General features: G+C 36.0%; 1 protein-coding gene across 8 annotated transcripts in view; it reads left to right on the forward strand.

The window, feature by feature from the left end:
* The first annotated feature begins 3980 nt into the window (after positions 1-3980).
* The window catches only part of LOC137030008 (receptor-type tyrosine-protein phosphatase delta), a 209045-nt gene continuing 185287 nt past the window's right edge, over positions 3981-27738 (forward strand). For 6 of the 8 annotated variants that reach the window (XM_067399910.1, XM_067399914.1, XM_067399913.1 and 3 more), the window contains exon 1: positions 24231-24559. The gene's annotated coding sequence lies outside the window, so the exon portion shown is untranslated. Of the gene's footprint in view, positions 4015-24230; positions 24560-27738 lie in introns of those variants that run through there. The other 2 variants (XM_067399912.1, XM_067399911.1) reach the window with 2 other exon arrangements.

Here is a 27738-nt window from a genome sequence, read left to right on the forward strand (position 1 = left end):
GGTGCACAAATACAAAACACAATCATTTTAACACACATAATGCAATAAACATTAAAGGTGCCATCAAATGTTTTTTTACAAGATGTAATATAAGTCTAAGGTATTTTGGGGCATAATTAGAAATGCGCCAATTCAGGTTGCGGTCCCTTTAAATCACGTGCTCTCCGCCCCTGGAGCTCGCGCTTGCCTTAAACAGTGCATAAACAAAGTTTACACAGCTAATATAACCCTCAAAATGGATCTTAACAAAGTGTTCGACATGCATACTGCATGCATGCGTCGGATTATGTGAGTATTGTATACTGTTATATTGTTTACATTGGATTCTGAATGATTTGAGGCTGTGATCCGTGGCTTACTGCTAATGCTACACTGTTGGAGAGATTTATAAAGAATGAAGTTATGTTTGTGAATTATACAGACTGCAAGTGTTTAATAATGAAAATAATGACGGCTCTTGTCTCCGTGAATACAGTAAGAAACAATGGTAACTTTAACCACGTTTAACAGTACATTAGCAACATGCTAATGAAACATTTAGAAAGACAGTTTACAAATATCACTAAAAATATCATGTTATCATGGATCATGTCAGTTATTATTGCTCCATCTGCCATTTTTCGCTGTTTTCCTTGCTTGCTTACTTGGTCTGATGATTCAGCTGTGCACAGATCCAGACGTTCTGCCCTTGTGTAATGCCTTAATTTAACAACATAATAGGCTATGTAACACAAAACCTGATGCACATAAATAATAGCAAAAAAACTAAGAACAGTTATTAAAATGAAAACTTACTGCACCAATTAACAGGTTTTTATTTTAGCATATTTAGTGTTTTACAGTTAAAATTACAGTATGTTTACTGTGTACACTGATACATAACCTAGAGAAAATAGACAATGAAAAGATGAATACAAGATATTCACAATGTTTGTTTTTCATTGTAGCCCATACACAAATTATATTAACCCCTATTATACACAATGGAAGTAGTGAAAAGCAGATTTTTCGGTCGCCTAAGCCTTCTTCTGCTCTCGATGCTTTTGCTGGTTAAGGTGAAGCTGCTTCTGGACGTTTGCCTGCTTGTGAGCGTAATGGACTTTAACTGGTTCCAAAGCCTCATGGGACAGCAGAACCAATTGAGAGTGTGTTGAGGAATCCAGTGAACGAACCATCTTTAGAGTCTAATGAGGACCCAGGGGACAATGGCAGTGGCACTGCAGCCAATCAGAAGCTGTAAAACTCACTTGCTGCTACAGTGATGATAACACGACACTGGAGCACAAATTCATCATTACAATGACACTCACTGCTGCTGCATGCAAGGGAAAAATAGACACTGTATGACTTAGTTAAGGCAAAACCAGTGCTTACATTTTGTGTTTTTATTGGCTGATTGGTTTGTCAGTCATCAGTGTTGGATTGGACAGCAGGCAGCTAACGTTACATTCGCATGAAGAAGAACAAACTGAGCTCGACCAGCTGCCAAACAAACACACAAACACACACACACACACACACACACACACACACACACACACACACACACACACACACACACACACACACACACACACACACTGACAAAAATAAATGGTAAAGGATTTACTTATAAAGGATTTAGCAATTATAACTCAGAAATTACTAGTAAATTTCTACTACATGACAAGCAACACATTAAATGTGAGATGTTGAAGTAGAAAGACTGAAATAGTATTTTCTTGTAAATGTACTATGATAATCTTTTTATTTACAACTTTTTTTTATTTTTTACTGTGTACATACATATGCATATTTGTTCATTGATTCGAAACTTAATCATGCCAATTTGAGTTTGGATTAATTGGATTCAATTCAGATGAGTTATGTTTGTTAGGTTGAGTTGAGCTATATTGAATTAAGTTAGGTGAAGCTGAGTTCATGATAGTGCTGAATGAGTTTGATAGTGCTCCTTGGCTAACCGCTAATGCTACACTGTTGGAGAGATTTATAAAGAATGAAGTTGTGTTTATGAATTATACAGACTGCAAGTGTTTAATAATGAAAATAATGACGGCTCTTGTCTCCATGAATACAGTAAGAAACAATGGTAACTTTAACCACATTTAACAGTACATTAGCAACATGCTAACAAAACATTTAGAAAGACAGTTTACAAATATCACTAAAAATATCATGTAATCATGGATCATGTCAGTTATTATTGCTTCATCTGCCATTTTTCGCTGTTGTCCTTGCTTGCTTACCTAGTCTGATGATTCAGCTGTGCACAGATCCAGACGTTAATACTGGCTGCCCTTGTATAATGCTTGAACTTGAGCTGGCATATGCAAATATTGGGGGCTTACACCCCGACTGTTCGTCGGAGGTCTTTTAAACAAATGAGATTTATATAAGAAGGAGGAAACAATGGAGTTTGAGACTCACTGTATGTCATTTCCATGTACTGAACTCTTGTTATTTAACTATGCCAAGATAAATTCAATTTTTAATTCTAGGGCACCTTTAATTCATAAAGGGAAATGAAATACTTTCAGTTTACGACAACACATGACACTGAAACATATTCAAGCCTTTGGATCTGAATATATTTGTATTAATATGAATGAATTCTCACCAAGACTGCATTTATTTGATCAAAAATACAGTAAAAAAAAAAACATTTATACTGTGAAATATTATTACAATTTATAATAACTGTTTTTCTAGGCCTTTGTAAATATATTGTAAAATATAATTTATTCCTGAGATCAAAGCTACATTTTCAGAAACATTACTCCAGTCTTCATTGTCACATGATCTTTCAGAAAGCATTCTAATATGCTGATTTGCTGCTCAAGAAACTATTCTGATTATTATCAATGCTGAAAACAGTTGTGCTAATTAATATTTCTAATGAATTATTTGTTGTCACTATGTTATTACTATTTTTGCAGTTATCTATCCTTCGAAGCTTGAAGCTTCAAATTTAATCTTAAAGGCCCTTTTTTTTTTTTTTTTTTTTTTTTTTTTTTTTTTTTGAAAATAGGCTCATTTTCCAACTTCCCTAGAGTTAAACAGTTGAGTTTTACCGTTTTCAAATCCATTCAGCTGATCTCCGGGTCTGGCGGTACCACTTTTAGCATAGCTTAGCATAGTTCATTGAATCTGATTAGACCGTTAGCATCTCACTCAAAAATGACCAAAGAGTTTCAATATTTTTTCCTATTTAAAACTTGACTCTTCTGTAGTTACATCGTGTACTAAGACCAACGGAAAATGAAAAGTTGCAATTTTCTAGTCTGATTTGGCTAGGAACTATACTCTCAGATTCAGTGAACTATGCTAAACTATGCTAAAAGTGGTTCCACCAGACCCGCAGATCAGCTGAATGGATTTGAAAATGGTAAAACTCAACTGTTTAACTCTAGGGGAGTTGGAAAAGTAGTCTATTTTCAAAAAGAAGTGGAGTTTTCCTTTAAGGACAATAGCTAATGATAACAATAACATTTTTTTTTTTTTTTTAAATCATTCTGTATAATAATCATGAAACAATATAATTGGAATACCTTTCAGAAAGATTTTTAACCAGCTGATGAACGATTAAAAACAGCCATCCTGCTTTAAAGAGCATTTAAAGCGGCAGACAAAAATAAATAAATAAATAGATAAATAAAAAACCTGCAGGGCGCACATGTTATGCATCAGGGAATGATCACAGTCTCATAAAAACTCATAGAAATATCCTTCTTTCTCTCTTTAAATGAATTTCTGGCTTTTCCCAGATTGTCAGCTGTCCAATAATCTCTGACCTTTCAGAGGCCTGCAGTTCAATTACTCGCCAAACGAATAGTTCGCACGTTGATAGCATGATGAACTTTACAGCGGCGTATTTCCTCATTCCCTCCACTGACTGATTCCTGAGATTAGACTGATGGGACGAGTGAAGGGGAAACCGATTTCACAAGTGTCACGTTTGTGTGCTTTTGTTTTTCAGCTCCTGAGTCCTCAGGATCTTCGCCAGGACTTTCAGAGGTAACACGCAGTCTCTTCTGTGCATGTGTGCATGTGTGCATGTGTAAGCGTGTTCTACTACGGGCCGTTCTGCTGACAGTGTGCAGGTGTAGCACTTCAGCAGCAAAACCATCTTGCACACACACACACACACACACACACACACAAACGTTGTCTAGTTTGCCGATTGTGAAATCATTGTGCTGAGCTTTTGTTCTCTCTAAATCTTGACCATCCAATCAGAACCGTCGCTGAGCTGTGACTGACAGTGATGAATGCCCGCCCACTCTCATCAGCTCTGTTAGCACGAGCAGAGCATGCTGGGAACATCTTGACAAATACTCCAGCACTTCATTAATACAAACTCTGAGGAAACAAACAAAGGCAAACTGAACTGTTTTATACAGCTAGAGCACAATCCATCAGCTCAGAGAAAGATCAGCTCATTCTTCACACAGCTTACCATGTGTGTGTGTGTGTGTGTGTGTGTGTGGGTATTGGGGGGGGGGCTATGAGCACAGAGGTCACAGGGTGTAATTGTTTTATTGGTGTAACTACACTGATATTGTTTTGGTGTAGTTACGGTATCCACTGCATTGACCTCATAAGGCCTGGACACACCAAACCATTGGGCAATGTCGTGCCGTTTTTGACCGTCGGTCAGCTTAGTTTTTTCTTCGTTTTTTTAGTGTTCTGTACAGTTGTCTCTAGTCGGACGCCATCTGGTTTTTTTTGGCCCGCTTCAGCATTTAGAATCGGCTTTGAGCCGCCGGTGAGAGAGAGAACTCTGATTGGCTGTTCATCTTAGCGAACTAGTCAGTGCACGAGAATAAAAGCAAAAGTGATGAAAGTGAGCAAAGAAGTCATGATGGTACAGACAGAAGGCTGTTATAATTTTACATCAACTTGCACCTGAGCATTCGAAAGAACGGATATTTTCATAATAACATGAGCCGACTGGAATGAAGAAAGTGATAAGCATGATTATATACAAAATGGTAAGCAAGCGCTGCTTTGTTTATGGTTTTTTATAACTGCAGTCCTAGTTTCGGTTTCCCTTTATAAATGACAAAAATAGACATATAGACATATCTTTATTTACACGAAGAATGCATGTACTGGTTGACATTCCCCTTTTTTCCTTTTGTTTTGTTCAAGCTCAGCATTTTGGCTGAGATGCAGCCGACAAGAGGTGACAACACAGTCAGCTTTCATCGCCGCTAGTTCTTTGACGTCGACTTGGTGTGTTCCGGTCTTTAAGCGCAAAGTGCACTTCAGCCATTCAAGTTCCGCAAAGGCCCACGCACACTGTACGTGTGCAGCCCAATGTTTGTGTCCATGTGGACGGTGCGTGTACAACAGCGCATGTGCGAGTGTCTTGAGCGCTTGAAAACAAACTCCACTGGATGCTGAACACGTCTTTCCACACTCACGGCCAATGGAGTATACTTTGAAAGGCTTGCATACTCAAATGGAGCAGAAAGCGGTAAATTAAGTATACTCGGGCCTTTACTGTCCCCTCTGACCTTTGACCCTGCAGCTTGTTGACTGTCTCTGAAGATCTGTGAAATGAGTTTCATGTGTGTCTCAGATTCAGCACTGCATTTGTCATTATGATTCAGATCATATCATTTGCCTTTTGGATGCTCACTGATTTTGATTTCATCTGTTTGCGAAGCAGAAATCGGGTGATTGTTTGGGGTGTCGTGTTCTCGGGTTTGTGAGTTGAGCTTCTCCCTCAATAGGCCCAATTTATGTAATTTATGTTTTAATTACTGTGATTCACCCAGCCGGAGTACACACACACACACACACACACACACACACACACACACACACACACACACACACACACACACACACACACACACACACACACACACACAGAGACACACTCACTCACAAACAAACACTGGTTGTTGCTGTATTAATGAATTATAATGTGGTCTAAGCATTCTTCCTGTTGGAGTGAGATGAGCTGTTTAATACCTGCCAGACGGACTTTATTAATGAGGCTTTAATCTGACCAGCACGTTTGTGACGCTGAACTCATAAATATCATTGACAGCCGTGATTAGACCTCATCAATACAGCCCATAACTCTCAGTGCAATTAACAGTGTGTGTGTGTGTGTGTGTGTGTGTGTGTGCGTGCGTGCGTGTGACTGACATGGCATTCATTGCAATTCACCATTTTGTATATATATGTAGTGTATATATTAATATACATATTAATTATACACTACCGTTCAAAAGTTTGGGATCGGTAAGATTTTTCAATGTTTTTAAAATAAATTTCATCTGCTCACCAAGGCTGCATTTATGTAATTAAAAATACAGTAAAAACAGTAATATTGTGAAATATTATTACAATTTAAAATAACTGTTTTCTATTTGAATATATTTTACAAAGTAATTTATTCCTGTGATGGCAAAGCTGAATTTTCAGCATCATTAGTCCAGTCTTTACTGTCACATGATCTTTCAGAAATCATTCTAATATGCCGATTTGCTGCTCATGAGACATTTCTTATTGTTATCAATGTTAAAAACATTTTTTTTTTTAAGGATTCCTTGATGAATAGAAAGTTCAAAAGAACAGCATTTATCTGAAATATATAACATATAACATTATACACTACCGTTTTTTTTCAAAGCAATTTATAAGGATGCATTAAATCGATCAAAAGTGACAGTAAAGACATGTATAATGTTACAAAAGATTATATTTCAAATAAACGCTGTTCTTTTGAACTTTCTATTCATCAAAGAATCCTGAAAATTACATTTTAAAATACTTTCAAATAGAAAACAGTTATTTTAAATTGCATTAATATTTCACAATATTACTGTTTTTACTGTGTTTTTAATTATATAAATGCAGCCTTGGTGAGCAGATGAAACTTCTTTTAAAAACGTTAAAAATCTTAATATGTATATACACAAAATGGTGAATAGCAATGAATGCAATATAAGTTGCTTCATGTTATATATAGCAAATTTTTTGCTGTGCACTCTGAACATGTCTGGAGCAAAGTCTTTGTAAAAGCAGAGAGGGTCATCTGAGATGTCCACCCCATCAAACACTGAGTAACGGATAAAAGTGTAGAGGGTGAATATAAAAGAAAAAGTCTTTCTTTTGGTGCGCGAAAAGCGACAGATTGACGTAGCAGCTCTTTCAAGAAACTCTCAACTGTAAAATAGCGGGATGAGACACAATACAGAGAAAGGGAGAGGATGAAAGAGTGGGTGGACAAACAGAACTGTAGATGTGTGAGAAGAGCAATTCATTATCACGTCTAGTAGCCACAGATCAGTTTTGATGGAGCATTCTGTAAACTTTCTTTGGATCACATTCACGTCACTCAAACACACATTGTCACTCCAGTCACCTTCATCTGCACCGAAGTCAATGACAGAACCAATGTGAAAAAGAAGTACACTTTAGAATCCTTTTGTTTTGTGGAATGTATTGACAAGCATTTATAGTAAACTAAAATATACTTAAATGTCAATTCTATTCAAACTTCTATGTCATGAATTTAGTAGCAGTTTAGTAAAATAAACTTTAAATATATTATTAATATATATTATTAATATTATAATTTAAAGTATAATCAAGTACTTTACATATGTGTATGTTACTCAACACATCAAAATAAGTGTACTACTTAAATAAAATAATAAATAAAACAATTCTTTAAAAGTGTATTTAAAATCATGAAACTGAACTCTCTTTAAGTAGACTTAAAAGTTTAGTTCAACCAAAAATGAAAATGCTGTCATTTATTACTCACCCCCATGCCGTTCTACACCCGTAAGACCTTCGTTAATCTTCAGAACACAAATTAAGATATTTTTTGTTGAAATGGCCCAGTGAGGCCTCCATAGCCAGCAATGATACACTGATTAATTATGCTCTGAAGCTTCCTGAAGAAGTGTTTTGAAATCGGCCATCACTATATAAGTCGTTGTTTTGTTTTTTTTGGCGCACCAAAAATATTCCTGTGCTTTGTAATATTAATATTGAACCACTGTACTCACATGAACTGATTTAAATATGTTTTTAGTACCTTTATGGATCTTGAGAGAGGAAATGTCATTGCTGGCTATGCAGGCATCACGGAGCAATTGGATTTCAACAAAAATATCTTAATTTGTGTTCTGAAGATTAACGAAGGTCTTAGGGGTGTGGATCGGCATGAGGGTGAGTAATAAGTGACAGAATTTTCATTTTGGGGTGAACTAACCCTTTAAGATGCATTTTATTTCAATAATATTATATTGTCTGCAAGTACAGTTTATTTACTTTTAAGATTTGAAGTACACTACAAGTGCACATTCAACATGCACTTCTTTTTCACAAAGCTATTTCTGACGTACTCCACATTTCCACAACCTCTGACATGAAGGACAAATGCAATTGTTTGAATTGTTAGAGCTAAGGTATAGATCACACTTCCCTCTGGTTTTAGAAATTGTTTATTGTTAAGCATCGGCCGGTCTGTTTGTTGTACTGTAGCTTCATTGTTGAATGTCTCTGGTATACTGATGTCCACAGAGAGTCTATCCAGAACTCACACAACTAGCACCTTCCCCAGCATTGGAATGCATTTCTCCATCGTTCTGTCGTCTTTGGGTTTAGATCAGGTGTCATTGTGGGTCTGAAAGCTGTCATTGCTGGGCTGAATAGTGCTGGGAGACTGTCTCTCTTTCACATCTCTTTCTTCACAGCAAAAAGTGACTGTCTCTCGTTACACATGGTGATCCCGTCTCCTCAACGACTGCTGCTGTCACTGTGGCAACTGTCAATCAATCGCATCTACCGCTGGAGAGTGCAAGATACAATAATGACAAAAACCCAAAGATATTTTTCTGCAGGATAGTTGCTCTGAAGGTTTGAGCTCGGATAAGTGTTTTACTAGTTTAATGAGTTATTTCACATGAAACTTAAAGAGATCCCTGGGTATTAAGATTTGTATGGCTTAATATAACGTAAATAATGTCTCGTACTGAAGAGCCATTTTGTTTAGGTGCGAAGTGCATTCTACATACAATTCAAGTGGTTGCACTCGGTGAGCTACTGACTCTACCATGTTCCTATTTTTACCACAACACAACTTGGAATATAATATACAATGCCACATTGCGCGGCTTTTGGTTGTTATTTTCAGTCGATGGGCAACAAGAGAAGCGATGCAAGTCTACTTTACTAGCGATAAGAGGAGAAAAGAATGCAAGTTGTGAAGAATGAGGATGAATTAAACTTCCTAAAGACCTGCGTCTTTGTTCTTTTCACTTTAGCCCTGATGAATTTGAGGTTTGATTGAGACAGACTTCTTCAAAGCTCCTGTGCGCCGTGATGCACGGGATATCCGTGATAGCATAAAACAGCAGCATTTTCTTAGCACGTTTTGCCATGTAAAATGCATTCAGGTGACATATCAGGCGATTTTTACACATCAATCATACAACAGTAGTTCGAATAGCCACAGAGACATTGCATGTCTTCGATGTTTTCATCCTCTCTAAGTTTGCGCTCTGGCTCAAATTGAAAAGGCTGATCAGGTTTTAAAAGGAACTCTGTGGGTATTTAAACTTGTATGCATTACTAGATTACCATTGCACCAAAGTATAGAGATGAAAAAGTATCAAAGGCATCAGGACTAAAGTGGAGAGAACAAAGACGCGGGTCTTTAGGAAATTTTATTCATCCACAGACATCTTCTCATTCTATTCTCCTCTTCTTATCGCTAGGAAAGCAGTGGAGACTTACATCTCTTGTTGCCCTATTACAACCAAAAGCTGCACAATATGGCATTCTATGTTACCATGTGCAATCATTTGACGTCATCGAAGTAGAATGCACTGTGCACCCTCCATTATCCAAAATATGTATAAAACTATGAGGATTTTTTTTTATATATAACGTAAATCTTTCATGGGTTTTCTACTACATATTTTTAGTAAGAGACATCATTTACATTAAGCCATACAAGTCTAAATTCCCAGGGTTCCCTTTAAAGGGTTCTGTCAGGCCCTTCAATTTTAAGGGTTCCCATAATACAATCATTTTATGGATTTTGTTTTAAATAATCTTTAATTTTGATACAATTTTATGGATTAAACAGCTAGTAAACATACTTTATCAGTAGAAAAAAATTGAATAACCTATTAAACATGAATGTATTGTGCAATCATTTAAGACATTTCTAGAACCTTGTTTTAGCATTGCTATTTTTCATATTGTAAATCATCATTGATTTTTGGATATTCACTACTTTTGAATGATAAACAATTTTGGTACAGTGTTGCGTCACCACTTGTAAAATCGAGGCCCAGAAGCAAAACTTGATGAGAACCAAAGAACAAACCAAAGAAAAAAGTCACATTTAGTATCACACTAATATTTTGTAAATGTTATTAGCATTAGCTTCTCCCAGAAATGGCCGATTAGCATTAGTATGGCAGTGACAGTTTATTTCTTAGCTATGCTGTTGGACATGTCTGTTAATATTTCATTTGATTGAATGATTTCCGTTTGGTTCAGCTAATTAATCTTCATGATTTAGAACAAACTGCTTCTAAGAAGAACTAATCGTAAAGCTGCATGAATAAATGTCACTGTTGAGATTTGTCAGCTTATTTGTTATCGTCAAACAATTATGTTCCATAAAAAAGCGATTGTTTTCTGAATTCTTCGTCGACAGTCTTTAAATGAGACATTTGCTTAAGCTGATTTATATCAGTTTTTGCAGTATTGTTGACTCTGTTGTATAACATTTTTATCTGACATCTGTAATGACAAACTGCTAAATAACTTGGTGTTTCTTCAACTTTGGGCACTTTTGTGATAACTTAAACTAAACGATAAACAATAAACTACTGTAATGGATTTTAAAAGCATTAAATTGTGGTCACATTAAATCTGTCCTGAAAACTTTTAACTTAACTTTAAGTAAATTTTGACCCTAAATCAGACTTAGACTATGATAATAAAAGTAAAGAGTTAGATAATCATAAAGTATTTACTATAAGAGTTTGAAAATTATATAATACCTAATTATTGTTACACAAATTACGATTGGCCCACAGCTGTAATATGAATTATATAAAAAAAAAAAAAGATAATTTCAAGGTCAGATCTACTTGATTCTTATCAGTGGTTTGAGTGTTGATATATATATATGTATGATATATATATATATATATATATGTTGATATATATATATATATATATATATATATATATATATATGTATGATATATATGTTGATATATATATATATATATATATATATATATATATATATATATATATATATATATATATGTATGATATATATATATATATATATATATATATATATATATATATATATATATATATATATATTATAGTGCCCACAGCTGAAATATGAATTATATATATATTATTTTAAGAACTGATAAATGTGACTTTCTCACTAAAATAAAATTGAGAACAAAAGTTAAGTATTCTATTAAGATTAATCATAATTGCAAGATGTTAATAAATATTTGCTACCTGCTTTCATTGAAAACTAAAAAAAACAAAACAAAAACAAAAAAACGAACTGAAGAAAAGTCAACTAAAGTTAGTGTACTTGTTTACCATAAGACAGCAGTGTCAGCAAAGAACTTGACATGAAATATAGGAGTGTTGTGTGTAGTTTAAAAAAAAAGGTCCAATCAAGGTTAATATCATTTATTTTTATTGCGCTTTATTTCCAACCAAGCTGCAATTTTGTCATATTATATTTAAAAAATGGTATAAACTTCTGTGTATTTAGGACATTATGAAGTTAGCCTTAGCAAGACAAATGAGTCAGAAATTGTATCACAAAATGTCATTTCAACCACTGTAATTTCCAAAATAAAATGAAGCAAATTAAATAAATCCAATGTGATGTGTCAAAACTGATCATAACTTTCAGGAAAAATTCTCCTGTGATCATGTATGTCAGCAGTTAGACATTGACCACAAAGCCAGAAGTGCTCATAGATTGTGAAACACCCAAATATACATTTTACACATATTAATTGTTGTCAAGTCCAGGTTCAGCTGGGAATGGGAAACAATAAAACTTCACGTTTTGACTATTGAATGCCAGTGTATCATGTAAAACGGCATGCTGCATCGTGGGAAAGGACATTTGATATCACAGTGCAGGATCAGGCGTGAGATTTCTGTCCATTAAGGTGTCAGTTTCTTGAAAAATCAGATGGTGGTGCCTCACGCTTGTCGCCGAAGGCCTTTCCCCAACTGGGGAAACAAGCCAGATATCACCAGCACCAACATGCCGCTCATCCTGAGACGTGGATCCAAGTGGGGCTTAATCTGACAGTAATGTCTGCCATCATATTGGGCGGTTCTAGACCCTTTTTAGGGTCTTCTCCACCCCCTAAAAAATTCACCTATCTGAATGATTGGGTCAGTGGTGCTTCCTTAAGAAAGTTAATCATTTTCATGTGTTTTTAAATCTTGTCAGTTTAAACATTCAATGATTTGAGCCATTCAAGCGCAAGGCGAACTCTGTGCAGTACTGGTGCGCTGTGATAGATTGTTTCTGTGCGTGCACACACCTGGAGCGTACACACAGAACGCCACCCCTTCAGTTCAATTTTACTTCTTCTTGAGGCCACAAATATGCACAAAATTATGTCAAAATGCCCATTTCAGCGAGTGTCCATGTAAACACTGTTTTAAGTAGGGATGTCCAGATCCGATCACATGATCGGAAATCGGGCCCGATCATGTGGTTTCAGACTCGATCGGAATCGGACATTACCTCCCGATCAGGACTCGGATATATATGTATTAGGGGTGCAACGGTTCTCGGTAAAAAATCGAACCATACGGTTCTCCACTTACGGACCGCACTTGCACTGCGGTCCATTTCGAATGACGACGCATCTATTGGTTAATATGGTTTGTTTAAAATAGCAACGTGGAAAACAGACAGAGTTCAGATAATGTATGTTTCAGTCGATGGATGCACAAAACGTTACAACAACGATAATCAGAAAGCGTGGACAAAACAGTCACTCTTTGTAAACTGTTAACTGCGAGTGCCGTCTGCTGTAATGTCCAGTCATTTACGCCGCCATCACCCGGGTGTTGATAGCGTGCGAGCGCAGGTGAGACCTGAACAGCAGACGTTGCTGTCTGTATTTAAACTAAACCCATTTAAGCCTTGCTGATTTAAACCTTCAAGAACAAGACGCGAAAGAGAACTCGCGCGCTGTGAGAAGATTTGTGTGCGCTCATCCGAAGCGCGCACACGCTTATTCCAGTCAGCGCGCAAATACTGAGTTCTCTTTCAAGTCTTGCGCTTCGGCGGCCACATTCATACAAAAATTATGTCAACATGCCCGTCCTAGCGAGTATCCTAGCAAACATAGTCGGTTATGTCTTAAGTGAACGTATATTAGTCGAGAAAGACAGCGCATGTGGAACAGTATGTACTGGATCGTGCATGTCTTAAAGGGAAATCAACTATTCCTGCTGCCTGTATTTAATGTTAAATCAAACAACAAAAAACAAAGAAATCACTCACTGCTCTTGACTGAATAGTTTTTGTAACTTCAATAATGATTAATCTTTATTTATTTTATACAGTAAAGATAATATGCAGTGATATTTTATATTTGATAACTATTTGAAAACTGAATACCTGAAAAACCTGAAAAGCACTGTTCCTGGATCTGTTTTTTCGCTCTTCTTTATTCTTTTTTATGTAGGCTATTAAGTATCGGATCGGGACTCGGTATCGGCAGATACTCAAAATCAAATGACTCGGACTCAGACTCGAGGGCAAAAAAACGTGATCGGGACATCCCTAGTTTTAAGTGAACATACATAAAGGTGCTCTAAGCGATCCTGGGTGGAGTAACTTCCTGTTGACGTTCGAAGTGTTGTCAAACAAAATGGAGGCTGGCTAGACCCTCCCTCCTCCTCCTCCCCCTCCCCTCCGTGCTTCCTGAAACAGTCATGAACGCGCATTTAAAATCATTCTTGTCGGTTATTGGCTGGAGCATGTTTATTATGATTCGTGGTCCAGGCTGCACCAGGTAGTTTTTGTTGCCGGACAGGCAGCTAGCGGATAGTGAGGAGATGTTTGCTGTATGTTACAAAAATTTTTTGGCCTAAAAACGCGTGACATCGCTTAGAGCACCTCAAGAAGACGTTATTGAAGACGTATATTGATGTGTGTCAATATAAGGTGACAGTACTTAAGTATTTTTTGGGAGAATCTGTACTTTACTTGAGTTTTTATATTTCTGTCAACTTTTACTTTCACTCCACTACATTTCCTAAATAAATTATATACTTTTACTCCGATACATTTTCCCAAAGCATTTTCGTTACTTACTACAAAATAAAGTCGGAAGAACACAGACTGCAAGCAAGCATGTGCAAACAAGTGCTCGCACAACCGCGGTTGATTTAATTTTCCGGATTGCGGCTGGAGAAGTGCGCTGTCATTACGAGCATAGATTATGATACATTACGAGAGCGGCCTCTAGAGGCGAAATAAAAACTATCACTGATGCCTCTTATGGTTTGTTTTGACACGTGATGTGAGGCTGCGCGCTGCACAGAGCGGGACACTTCAAAACGATTTAAAACGGACAACAAAACGGTATGTTATAGAATGTACACTACAGTACATGTTTTCATATCACTATAAAGTAATTAGTTTGTTGACTAGATGCTGCATTAGTGGAGAACAGTATGTTTGTCGTCGAGGCTGAGACATTAGTAGTAGGCCTAACCTCAAGCGGTTAAAAAAAAAACAAAAAAAAAAACAACAACTGTATGCCACGATTGTTACCATTCATTTGCATTAGTTTATAACTATTTGTTCGCTGTTATGCATTCATTATCCGGCGAAGTTGCATATTTAAACTGTATTCTCATCATACAGCCACAGAAGCGTAACAAATCAGAAATGTAGCCTATTCAATTTCAGTTTTTATCGGCACTGTAACACATATTTTGATTAGATAATCATATTTTTTTCTAAAATAGAGCCAAATAATGTGTGAAAGTACACATATAATAGACCCATGCTATGCCTTTGTGTGTAAAGATGGTAATTTTTAAGCATGACTGTTTGGATTTGTAACATTTTACAACATTTGTAACATTAAATAAGGTTAATAAAAGTATTGTTCATTTTTAATTTCATCATTTACATTTTAACATTTTAAAGTTGTCTCTTGCATTAGTTATAATGCACTATAAATTAACATGAACGAATCATCAATGTATAATTAATATATTAGTATTTTTTATGTATAAAAATTACAATAAACCTTTAGCCAATTTAAAGAAACAAAATGTAAGAGCGTTAAAACTGAACACAATCTTGCTGCTCAAACTGTGTATAGAACAATTTTTAATATTTTTTTGCTCCTTTTGTATTTTACATTTACTTGTACTTTTACTTTCAATACTTAAGTACATTTAATATCAAAAAAATACTTTTCATACTTAAGTACAAAAAATATCACATACTTTAAAACTTTTACTCAAGTAACATTCTAAACAGCAACTTTAACTTCTACCAAAGTCATTTTCTGGCAAGATATCTATACTTTTACTCAAGTATGGTTTTCGAGTACTTTATACACCACTGAAGGTGACATCATTAGGTGTTAAAGTGACAACAGAATCATATACCTTCTGTTTCAATAATGTTAATCAAACACCAAAAGAAAAAGAGATAATCACTTACTGCTCTTAACTAATAACTTCTGTAGCTTTAACGGTATCTGTGTATATTTACTTCATACAGCAACACAGTTTTCAAAAGTAGGTCTACTTTAAAGTGTTTAATTTGTATCTTTGTTCTCTTGTATTTATTTTTGCTATTGCTTGAAATGTGTTTTTTTCTTTCTTATTTTATTATTGACTGTTTACTTGTCTTTAATGTTTGAACTTTATAGTTAGGCTAGCATTAGTTTTTGCTGATCGTAAATTGGAATTGAGAATTGTGAAATAAATTTCATGTTCAGTGTTGGTATCGTAAGGTTACATAGGTCAAAAACAATGAAGGCAATAACTTTATTTATTTAGGGCCTGTTATGCCAGTGAATGTTTTGGCAGGGAAAATAAATGCATGTCTAATAAAGAAATACTTAGTGCCCTGTACTGTACCAGTTTGAACTGTACTGCAGAAGGACTGGTATCCTTATATAATCTATCTATCTATCTCTATCTATCATCTATCTATCTATCTATCTATCTATCTATCTATCTATCTATCATCTATCTATCTATCTATCTATCATCTATCTATCTATCTATCATCTATCTATCTATCTATCTATCTATCTATCTATCTATCTATCTATCTATCTATCTATCTATCTATCTATCTATCTATCGATCTATCGATCTATCGATCGATTGATTTAGTACCAATTTAAGTACTGGTAAGTTCCTTTTGACTTATAGTGGTCTCGATTTAAAGATGCACCACACAATGGTCTCTTGCTACAGATTCTCATTGAGGGCTAAACCCCCTGAGGATGAAATCCTAGAACCGGCCCTGCATCATATTGTATCTAATTCCATCTGAAGTCACGTTTTGGAAATGAAGTTTAGATCTACAGCTTTCTGGTCTTTTTTCGGCAGCTTTCTGGTCTCAGGTCAGATTTTCAATGATAAGGTTGCACACTACAGCCTGCGGATGAAGGCGTTTATGAATCATGCACAACCAGAGAAAGTAATGACCCTTCGTGAGCACATCCATGAGGCTTTATGACACCCTACGAACAGCTTGAAGCGGTGCGCTTGAAGAGATGGGAAATCAGTATTAAAGGTGCTGGAAGTGATGCTAGATGGGTCATTCTTCCAAAAAGCCTTAAAACATGCCTTCTTGAGAATAGAGTGCATTAGTGCCTCCCACCTTTTTGGAAGTGTTTCCGGGAATCTATTCATTTTCCTCATAGGGATTTAAAATAAAAAGTCTTTGTTGAAGTGCTATAAGGCATGAACCAAGACATCCAGCTGTGAAGTGAATCACAACATTACTAACTTTGATTTCATGTAAAAAATTATGAAAATCAGACAAAAAGACAAAGAGACTGTGAACTTAACAACCTTAGCGAGTGAAAGAACTAAAATCCCATGAAACACTGAGAATGACATGAATTAAAAACGACTGGGGAAATATAAAATGTATAGGTAAAATGTAAAGTTCAACTTTTATGTATATAGCACATTTAAAAAACAACTTTGTTGCCCAAAGTGCTTCACAATTGCTTCAATTTATATGGAAAACATGAATGGAGTTTTTACTCCCACTGTTGCACTCTATATTGTTTTCTATTTTAGCAATGTTCTTGTAAGTTGTTGGGCCTTGTATGTGGATTCTCTTTCAAGTCAGGGTCTCTATATATAACTTGGGTCCCTCCTACAACATAAATCTGTGGGAGCTTTATCGTTCAGCAGGTGAAAATGGTGCACATATTCACTTTGCAAAGTAACAGCACGTCTCCCCTCAACAAGACACACACACAAATTCAGCTATGAGCAATAATAATAGTGATTTCTGCTATAGCAAACACCACTAATTAGTTCCCTTTTTCGAAGATGTGTGATGCATTCCTCTGTGCTGATGGTGGTGAGTAATCAACTCTTTGTATAATCAGAGACTCGTCTTGGTGCCAGAGAGTCTGGGTCATTATACCTGTTTTAACTGATCCACATTCAGCTGTTGAATCATGGCTTAAAGTAGGGGTGTGTGATATTGACAAAAAATATATAGTCTGTTACCAATCAAATGAAATATGTACGTGTCAACAAAATCCATTATTGCACTGCAAAAGCAGCATTTACAGTCGATATATTTATACTGCACTTACAATTGCATAAATAATGCTATAAGATTAATGTTTTAAAAATTATATTTTGCATATTGATATATGATTTTTTTTTTTTTTTTTTTTTTAAATGATGCTTTAAATATAAATATAAATCTGTGAGTAGGTCACTGTTTTAATAAGTTATTGAGTTGTTCATTCTACTGATTTGTTGAAATGGCTGATTCATTTAGGAACGAAGCAAGTGACTGAATGGATCGTTTAATCATTGATTCTTTAAAAAACTGGAACAAAACACCACTGTGTTTCGCTCGAGATTCACAACGATTTTGTTGTGGCTTTGTTTGGAACTATTTAGCTCATTTTTGGAAGCACGTTTTGGAATTAATAGTGCAAAAACAGACACCACTGGCACAATTGTGTCTAAAATGTAACTCACAGTACAGGAACTCACTTCCTGTTAAGTGAACTGTTTATTGAACTATAAATTCAATAGCACATTTGCAATGATGTTGATATTTGGGAAAAATAGCTGTTCTTGTGATATTCCTAAACTATATCCCATAACAATGTTTTGCCAATGTTCCCACTGAGTTATAAAAATTTTATTTCTTAACGTTTAAAACGTCCAGGTTTTTTTTTTTTTTTTTTTTTTTTTTTTAACAGTTTTTCTTGGTTATGCAAATGTTAAGGGAACATTCCATTTTATAATTTAGTAACACTTTATTTTAGGCTCTTTTAAGAAGCTGCTTATCAGTTTGCATATTACTAGAATATTGCCTGATTATTAGTACGTATTAAGCACATATGAATGCCTTTTTCTACATGACCTTATTCTACATTCTTAATCCTACCAAATACCTAAACTTAACAACTACCTTACTAACTATTTATAAGCAGTAAATTAGGAGTTTATTGAGGTAAAAGTCATAGTGAATAGTGAATATGTGTTTCCCATACCTAATGTGTTACCTATTTTTCTAACATTATGAGAACCTTTCAGAATGTTCAGAGAACATTCAAAAGTAACATAAAAAAACGTTACATGAATGTCCAACTAAAAAGTTTCAGGAAAAACATTCCATGTACAATGCATAAATGTTTTTTGTTTTTTGTGCTAAAGTTTTGAAACTTTGAAAGAAAGTTCTATTAATGTTATTGAGGAAAAAAAAAAAAAAAAAAAAAAAAAAAAAATTTTGCTCGTAACTTTGAGAGAACCTTGCCAGAAAGGTCTGAGAACATTACCTGCTGGGATTATATATACTGTAAATATAAGACAGAAACTCATAAAGGGACGTATGCCACCATATATTGAATTTTTATTTTTTATTTTTTTTTATTTATTTATTTTTTCAATTTCGTGGGTTCTCTTGTGCGTAAGTTCACACCAGCTCCAGTTGCGAGCAGCACGGCAGAACAAGGTCACGCTGACCAACTCTACTGCAGGACCGCACTGATATACGGCCTGCCTTTACAAACACGGCAATAAAGATTTGGGTGTTTGAATGAATCACACAGTCAAACGACGCTTCATTACTGGAGCTATTAGTCTCCCATAGGAGCCGATACTTCATGGCCACACATCAACCTTGGAGCTCTTGGGATTCAATGGGCAGAGTCAGAAATACGACTACACGTCCACGCTGACCCAGCACCACGCTGACTCTTTCCTCCACACTGCCATACTGGCGAATTTGCTGGTATTCGTTCGCCAATCCATCTTTTTCCTTCCGGATGAAATTAATTCCCACAGATTCAAATTCTCCTGCTCAGCTGTTGATTGAGCAGCCAGCAGGTTTTACAGCACAACCTCAACCTTCAGTAAACATCGCAGTAAATAAAAACAAACTGTGCCACACCGGAGCTTCTCTCCTTGGACTTAAAGCCAAGTTTTCGTATTGATGCCTCACCTCCATCCATCACTGCTACAGACGGCTCCTTTATTGACCTCCGAGAGCCAATGAATGACAGAGTCCGTTCCTGATAGATAATATCACCGGCTGATAGATTCCAGCCAGCTCTCATTCATCAGAAAGGCCCTGCTGTACTGTATTAGTCGAGCGCTTCACTGAGCCAGACACGCGGTTAGTCCCAGATTCCCACTGTAAATCCAGTCACGTCCCGCATTCGATTATAGTCAGAGGAGAGGACGGCAGAGAAACCCCACTCTTGCACTGTCGCTGTCAGATGCAGGGTCCACTGACAGACACCTAAATACCAAATCCAACTTGATCTCTTTTAGTCACTAAGTGATACCTGAGTTTTATGTGTTGCCGTGTGTGTGTCTGAGAGTTGCTGTATTCTGACAGCATTCATTTTCTAAACAATTGCCATTTTATTTGGTGATTGAGGTGGGACCAAGATCTCCGTAGTTATAAGTGGATAAGGGCACTACAGAAATCACTTTGAAAGAAGTGCAGCATACAGGGCTTGACATTAACACCCCGCCAAATCTGGGTGGATTTCAGTGATATGTAATGCAGTTACTCCTACTAGCCACTTTGGCAGGTTGAATTTTATATATAATATAAATTTTTCAACTGTAGTCTTTTAAAAACACATCTGAAATGATAAACAAAGTGCAATGTAATGTTGTCAAAAATATACATTTTCGATGCATATCGATACTGAAATATCTGAAATGCTTCCAATACTCATTTTTCGCAGAACAGACATGATCTTTCAAACAGCGAGTTGACACACAAACCCGCCTCCCCTCACTCACTCATTTCATTTGCTCTGGATGAATATTGTTGGTGTTACAGGGCGTGAATTTCGGTGTGGAACTGAATGTATTGCACACAATTTTGTTCTCACACCCATAGGCGCGCATATAAAGCCGCCTCTCAGTACTAAATTGAGTTCTTTTTTTGCTGCTTATTGTGCTTAAACAGTCAAATACACACAAAATAATGTCAAAATGTCAGTCTTGACAGGTCAGTTATGACTCACAGTCAGTTATGTTTTAAGTGAAAGTAAAATAAAAAGTAAAAGTGACAACAGCCTAATATACCTGCTGCCAAATTATATAGAGATATTATAGAGATAATATTAAAAATTATTTATATGGCAGTTTTTCCCCATGCTATCAATGTCAAAATTGTGGCCAGTGAAAATGCTGTGTGGCTAATAACTAGCCACATTGGCTCGTGAGCAAAAACGTTAATGTCAAGGCTTGGCGGTATATGTGATTACAATGATTACAAATGTAGGCAATGGAATTAACCTGTTTACTGCCACTTAAATGTAATTAATGAATATTTTTGGACTACAGACCTAAGGTTGGTCTCTTTTTAAAGAAGTGACAATAAAAGTGAAAAAACGTGATGGAAGCAAATGCAAATTGATACTGAACTAAACATTTTTATTTTATTTTATAAAAAACATAGGTAACACTTTAGTTTAGGGTCCAATTTTCACTATTAACTTATTAGCATGCATATTACTAGGATATTGGCTGTTTAGTGGTACTTATAAAGCACATATTAATGCCTTATTCTGCATTACCATATTCTACATCATTTAATCCTACACAATACCTAAACAACTACCTTACTAACTATTAATTAAGCAGTAATTAGGAGTTAATTGAGGCAAAAGTCATAGTTAATAGTGAGAATTTGACCCTATCTAAAGTGTGACCAAAACATATTTTACAAAAAAAAAAAGAAAGAAAAAAAGAAAGAAATGGACTTTTTCATAGTAACAAAATACCCATTTCAAAAAGATTTCCACAGGATGAATTTTGAATGTTTACATTTTCGAAAGATGTGCTAGGGAATATGTGATGGGGAAAAAAAGGCAATAAAAAGCGCGCCAAGTGTCCCACTACCGGCAGTTTACAGGCTATGGTGAGTGGTCATTTTGGATTCTTGCATTTACCTGACCACCTCAGGGGAAACTAGTCCAAATAGCACTTATGAAACGAAAAAATAGTTGCATTTGCGGCTGCCAAGATAAGGGTTGCGATAGGGCTTGCTCTGGGACTCCCAATAAACATGCTTGTCTCTTGAGATTTTTCTCAAAACAAGGTTACCCTGTAGACACGACTAAGGCTGTGTCCATACAAAAATATTTTGAGATACTGTGGTACTATTCATTTGGATCCTGAATTATTCTATAAAACTAATAAATACTCTTATAATCTTATTATACACAAGTTTGCTTCTTGAGTAAGATACTGATTATACAAAATAAAGTTTTTAGTGTTCTTTAGGTCAACCATTTCATTATATTTTATAAGTGAAAAAGTGCAATGGAAGTATTTCTTCAGGCTGTGACTTTGGCTCCAAATTTCGAAGCAGCAGTTAAACCAACATTTTCTACCTTAGTGTTTTAATAATAGATGCATATCGTATCGTCAGTAGTCGTTGATAGCAGTAACCTGATGCAGCTGATATGAATGAGATGCCGTCCGTGATCTGGCAATAGGACAGGTGAGACTGAAAGCACATCTTCCCACCGAGCTGCACCCACAGACAGTCTGTTGTTTTCACTGCAAGTTCTCGTGTCCCGAAGCGGTGGGCTGCACAAATTGTTTTTGGACGCTGCCAGGCGGGCGAGTTTTAGCAGAACACCTTCGCTGTGTGCTGGTGCCTGGGGGCAGAGCTTCAGCTGTTGGAATGAGAAGTCCTTCAATCTGTTTAATGATGCATTGGAAACACTCTCTCTGACACACACACACACACACCGCTGCCTGTCGAACACTTGGATGTGTGATTTGATAGCAGTATTTTTCTTAGATTAGAATCTTCATATTAACTGGGTCAGGACTACCACTTGTCAGCTATCAGAACATATAACAGCCTTGTTCAATAAAGCCAAAATTAACTCTGCTGCGCCCAACAGGCCACCAGTGGTACTGACATTCTAACACACTGTATCTGGCACACATTCATATTTGATGCTTTTGAATTTTAAGTTTCACTTCTTTTAGTTTTAAACTCTTTGTTCTTAAAGTCACAGCTAATAATGTGTTTGGAATCACCCCTGTCTTATTACAGCCGACCAACTGTTACCAATTCAGGTTTGTTATTGCATAATGATGATTATTCTCTGGAGCTTTGTGAGTCAGTTTATTTAGAGCATCATCAGTTAATGACAATCTGTAGTTGTAGTAACTAAACAATCACAGTAAACATGATGAATGATTTATAGTGGGTATTTTGCCCATATAACTCATTTTTATAGTTTTCTAAACAGCAGTTGTCTTATCATTGTAACCCGAGTTGAATTTATGGGGGTTTGAGAGGGTCTGACCCCCATAAATGGCCCCTATTGTGTCCACCTGAAGAGGTACAGTAACCATAGCAACAGTAGAAGGCTCCAAAACTACGATCAGTATTGAACAATATTGACAAAACATAAGAACCAACATTATCTCTCTCTTTTAATGGATTTTTGTCACATAAATAAGTCTTTAGAAGGATTGCAGCTGAATTTTTTTTTTTTTTTTTTTTTTTTTTTTTGAATGGGGGTGAGGAAAGACAATTTGCAAACCGTTAACTTAACCTCTGGATTGCAAAAATTAACCAACTAAACAGAAGTCAAATTAACTAATTAAACAGATTTGCAAGGTTCCTTTTACAAATTCCTTTATGTAACTATGTTAAATGAAATAATTAATGGGTAAATGAATTAAATAATAAATAAATGAGCTGTATTTATTTTATAAATCCCTTTATTTAACTTTGATCGACCAATCAATTAATCAAATACTGCTTATCATGCAGAGGAAGTCAAAAAAAAAAAAAAAGGTTTGGGGGTCTAAAAAGTAAACAGTCTTAGTATCATATAAGTAACAACAGTCCTGTTTTGACAAAATATATTAGTTAAACAGGCTACACACACATACAAAAAAAAAAAATATATATATATATATATATATATATATATATATATATATATATATATATATATATATATATTATTAATATATATTTGGTACACAAAAAAAAAAAAAAACAAAAAAAAAAAAACTTTGACTATTTGTTTTAAAAAATCGTGCTTGAGGGAAAGAGTGCATTTCGTCGCCCAAAGATTACAGACATAGACTAAATGCTATTATTTAACCGCCTGTGCCCTGTAAACACGTCACCAGAGATGTTGCTGCAAGAGGGAGGGTAAGTTATTTTAATTAAAGGTTATGATGCATGTGGTTTTACTTATTTAATTTAATTTATGTATTTATCTTATAACGATGGACTACACGGATAAATCAACTATAATAAACTGCAATATTCCATAAAAAAAAAAAAAAAAAAATCAAAGCATTGTCAATTTTGATTTCATGGTGACTTTAAAGCTTCGCTCGTGCGCCCGGACTCGGTGCGGGCGGGTGACGTCACTCCCTGCTCCGTCTCTCTCCGGTGCTGCTCGGGCTCGAGCGCGCAGTCTCGCCGCACGCGCCTTTCGGACGGCACGCGCTCTCCCCTTCTCCCCGCGCGCCCCGCGATGATCCGCTCGCACTGCTCCGATCACAGCCGACGCGCGTCACACGCGCTGTGAGGAGCTCATAGAGGAGAATCATATACTTGTATGTGTGATAAACTCTGTGGTGCGCTGAACAACTGACAGAACAGACCGGACAGAGAAACGCTCGCGCTCCTTTCAGATGCGCAGCGGCGTTTGGATTATCACTGGATGTGAATAAAGTCTCTTCAACTGAACTCACACAACACCATGATGAGGAAATTGATGATGATGGTGAGCAGGTAAGACATTTAACGCGCTCTCAACTGATTTTGGGCTTTTTGCAACATGACATATCATAACAGGAGAGAGAGAGAGAGAGAGTGTGTGTGACAGTACATGAGTGTTTGTGACAGTATATAACAGTATATAAGTGTTAATGACAACGTGAGAGTATATATGAGGCATTTAAGAGGTTGTTTTCACATATAAGTGGTGAATGAGATGTTTTTTTCTGTGCACTTACATAGTATAGGACTGTGTGCGTATGGCATAAAAGCATGCCTGTGAGTCTATTTTTTTTTTGGTGTGTATATATATATATATATATATATATATATATATATGTATTATTTGTAAAGCCTCCTGTTGCTGCTGGATTAAATGCTCATCGTGTTTCTCATGTCAGATTACACAAATCACAAAGATTTGAGCACTTTGACCAGAATGCAGACTGAAGCGACTTTGGTTATTTGTCAGATTGAGGTCTTTCTTCATCATCATGCTGTCGCTGATGGTTGTGAAGCTTCTTCTCAATAGTTTTAGGATGTTATTGCACATTCAGTCTAAACTCTGCTTTATCAGTCTAAATCGTATTTCATTTTTCCGTCTTTTTATTTCTTGTTCTATTTTGGTTTTGCCTCATAAACATCCAAACTTTAGATGAGCGTTCTACCAAAAAAAAAAAAAAAAAAAAAAACGAAAAAAAGGTCAAAGCAGTGAAAACCTCTGAACTCTGAGATAACGTTTGACATGTTCGTATAAGCGTCTGACTGTCTTTCTCTCTGTCTCTCTGCGTGTTTTCTCACTGCGCTCGCGTGTGGCCGCTAGGGGCCCCTGAACTGAGGAAATGAATTGAGCATTAATGTCATCAGGAGCGAGTGCCGTCCGTCTGTAAAAGGGTTAAAAGGGGCCGATAAAGGGGCGAGCCAGTGAGGTGATGAAAATGAGCCCAAAGTGCCCTGTGTGTGTGTTCTGCAGTCGATCAGCACTTACAGTCCATTGGCTCCAGATATCTCTGGTGTGTGCATGTGTATAAGTGTGTGTGTGTGTGTGTGTTTCATACACACATGCCCAAACAATCAGAGCTTGCCACTGCAGTCCGACATCCCACAATTAACGCCGTGGAAACGCCTTCGATTTCCAATCCCACTGCAGCTACCAGGCAAAAAACGTTTGCGAATGAAGACAAAATAATTTGCTGTTTAGAGCAGAGTTTGCGCGTGTGTGCGCAGGGGTGAAGCTTCTGAACAGATATGAGCATTGCATATTTGGTTGAAATGCGATCCAGTCGAGCCTCTAACATACACACACACATGTGGTTAGACGGCTGTTGTGTGTGCATATGTGTCGCTTGTGGCATTGAAACGAGGAAGCGTTTGCCATCGGAAATTATAAGGAACATCTCGAGTTGAAGACTAATTTCTTCCAGAACACAGATATGGCAGATTGTGCTTGTTTTTTCCAGTCCGTCAGTCTCCCGTTCAGGTTATTTTTCCCACAGACTCTCCGTGACCTCTGCGGGAAGACTGCATTTGGATGAGATGAAGGAAATTTTCCTTTAGGTTCCTGATTGCTTGAGTCCCTCGATGACATTCCAAACATGATGGAAAAACAGAAAGGCAATGAAAGAATGAAGTGGGGGGAAAGAGGAATGTTTTCAGAAGTTCATGACTAGATCTTTTGGAATGTCAAGGTTTCTGAAAAAAAATCCGCATGAGAGAGACTGAAAGAAATCTATAAAAAAAAAATAATAATAATAAAAAAAAAGTCTACAATTATGGGGCGCCAACTTGTTTAAGAAAACGAATGGAGTGACAGAACTTCTGGGAATGATCTGGCCTGTAATCTGCCGAACGATCACAGCCAAAACTGACTGCTCATTTCCGAGTTTAGACCCTCTTGAGCCTGAGAAAGATCCAATGTGATCGCATTAGAATTCAGCACTTTCTGTGGGGTGTACAATGAAATATAATGAAAATCATAATAGAGCATGATTTTTTTATTTTTTATTTTTTTTTATTTTCATCAAATGCTCAGTGACAGGAGGCATTTAACCTTCAGAACATAAAATATGAGCTTTTTTTTTTTTTTCTTCCGTTGAAGACTTGAATTTTTTTACCTTGTTACCAAAATGTGGGAAATATAGATACAATGAAATAAAATGCAGAATGGGTGACAATGTTGCAAGAAACTGGGTTGCAGGTTTATTTTAAATGAATACATCACTCAGTACGGGTTAGTTAATTTGAGAGCAGATGTTGACTTAGTTAAGCAGAAGGGGCGGGGATACAGATGTGTGATGTATTTAAAACTAGCCACACTTCATATTAGGTTATTTATTTTATTTTAAAGAGTAGTTTATCAAACAAATTTAACAAAAGTGGGATTCATTTAAATAATAATAATAATAATAATAATAATAATAATAAAAGAAATAAAAACAGTATTTTATAATAAATTGTTTTATGTATGAACAACTTTAGAGGCAAATAAATATTTATGAATACTCTGAGTTTCATAAAATATTAAACTCATGAGTTTTATTGTTTTCATATTGCATTCTTAAAGTGTGTTCATTGAGAGCAATTAACTGACACAATCAGAATTATTTATCACAGTTAACTCATTCATGCAAGTTTAATGCAAGGTTTCGTTCTGTGGCTTTTCTAAAAACGCTGTTTTCTACAAACATCGGTTTTCTTCTATTCCTTGTATAGAAGAAAAATGCATGTTTCTATGTGTAATTGTGTGTGAATTATCAGTTCCCACACAAAGGCTTTAACAATTCCAGTTCTGACCACTTCTTTTCAGTATCTGTCTGTACTAAAATGAGGTGTTTTCTCTATACACAAGAATACCATGATTGCTAATTACAAGTCAAGTCGGCCAGTTTATAATTGATCATTCTCAGTGAAACTCCAGATAAAGGCATCAGGAGAGAAGGGTGTATGGAGGGTTATTATGGCTCCTATAAATCCTGTTTATTGGGAAGAGAGCCGATGAAAAAGACACAGTGTGACGGAGGAGAGAGCAGGGGACAATGAAGAACAAACCACTCTCGCTATACTGGTTAAAGAGCTCAACCGTGATAGAGATCACAAAACAATTCCTCAAAAACAGTCACAACATTTTAAAAAAGTGTTTAGAAATCAGAAACAAAAAGATTTTGTACTTATTTATTTATTTTCTCTATGAACTA

Source organism: Chanodichthys erythropterus, chromosome 11 (genome assembly GCF_024489055.1).
Source record: "Chanodichthys erythropterus isolate Z2021 chromosome 11, ASM2448905v1, whole genome shotgun sequence".
Lineage (NCBI taxonomy): Eukaryota > Metazoa > Chordata > Actinopteri > Cypriniformes > Xenocyprididae > Chanodichthys > Chanodichthys erythropterus.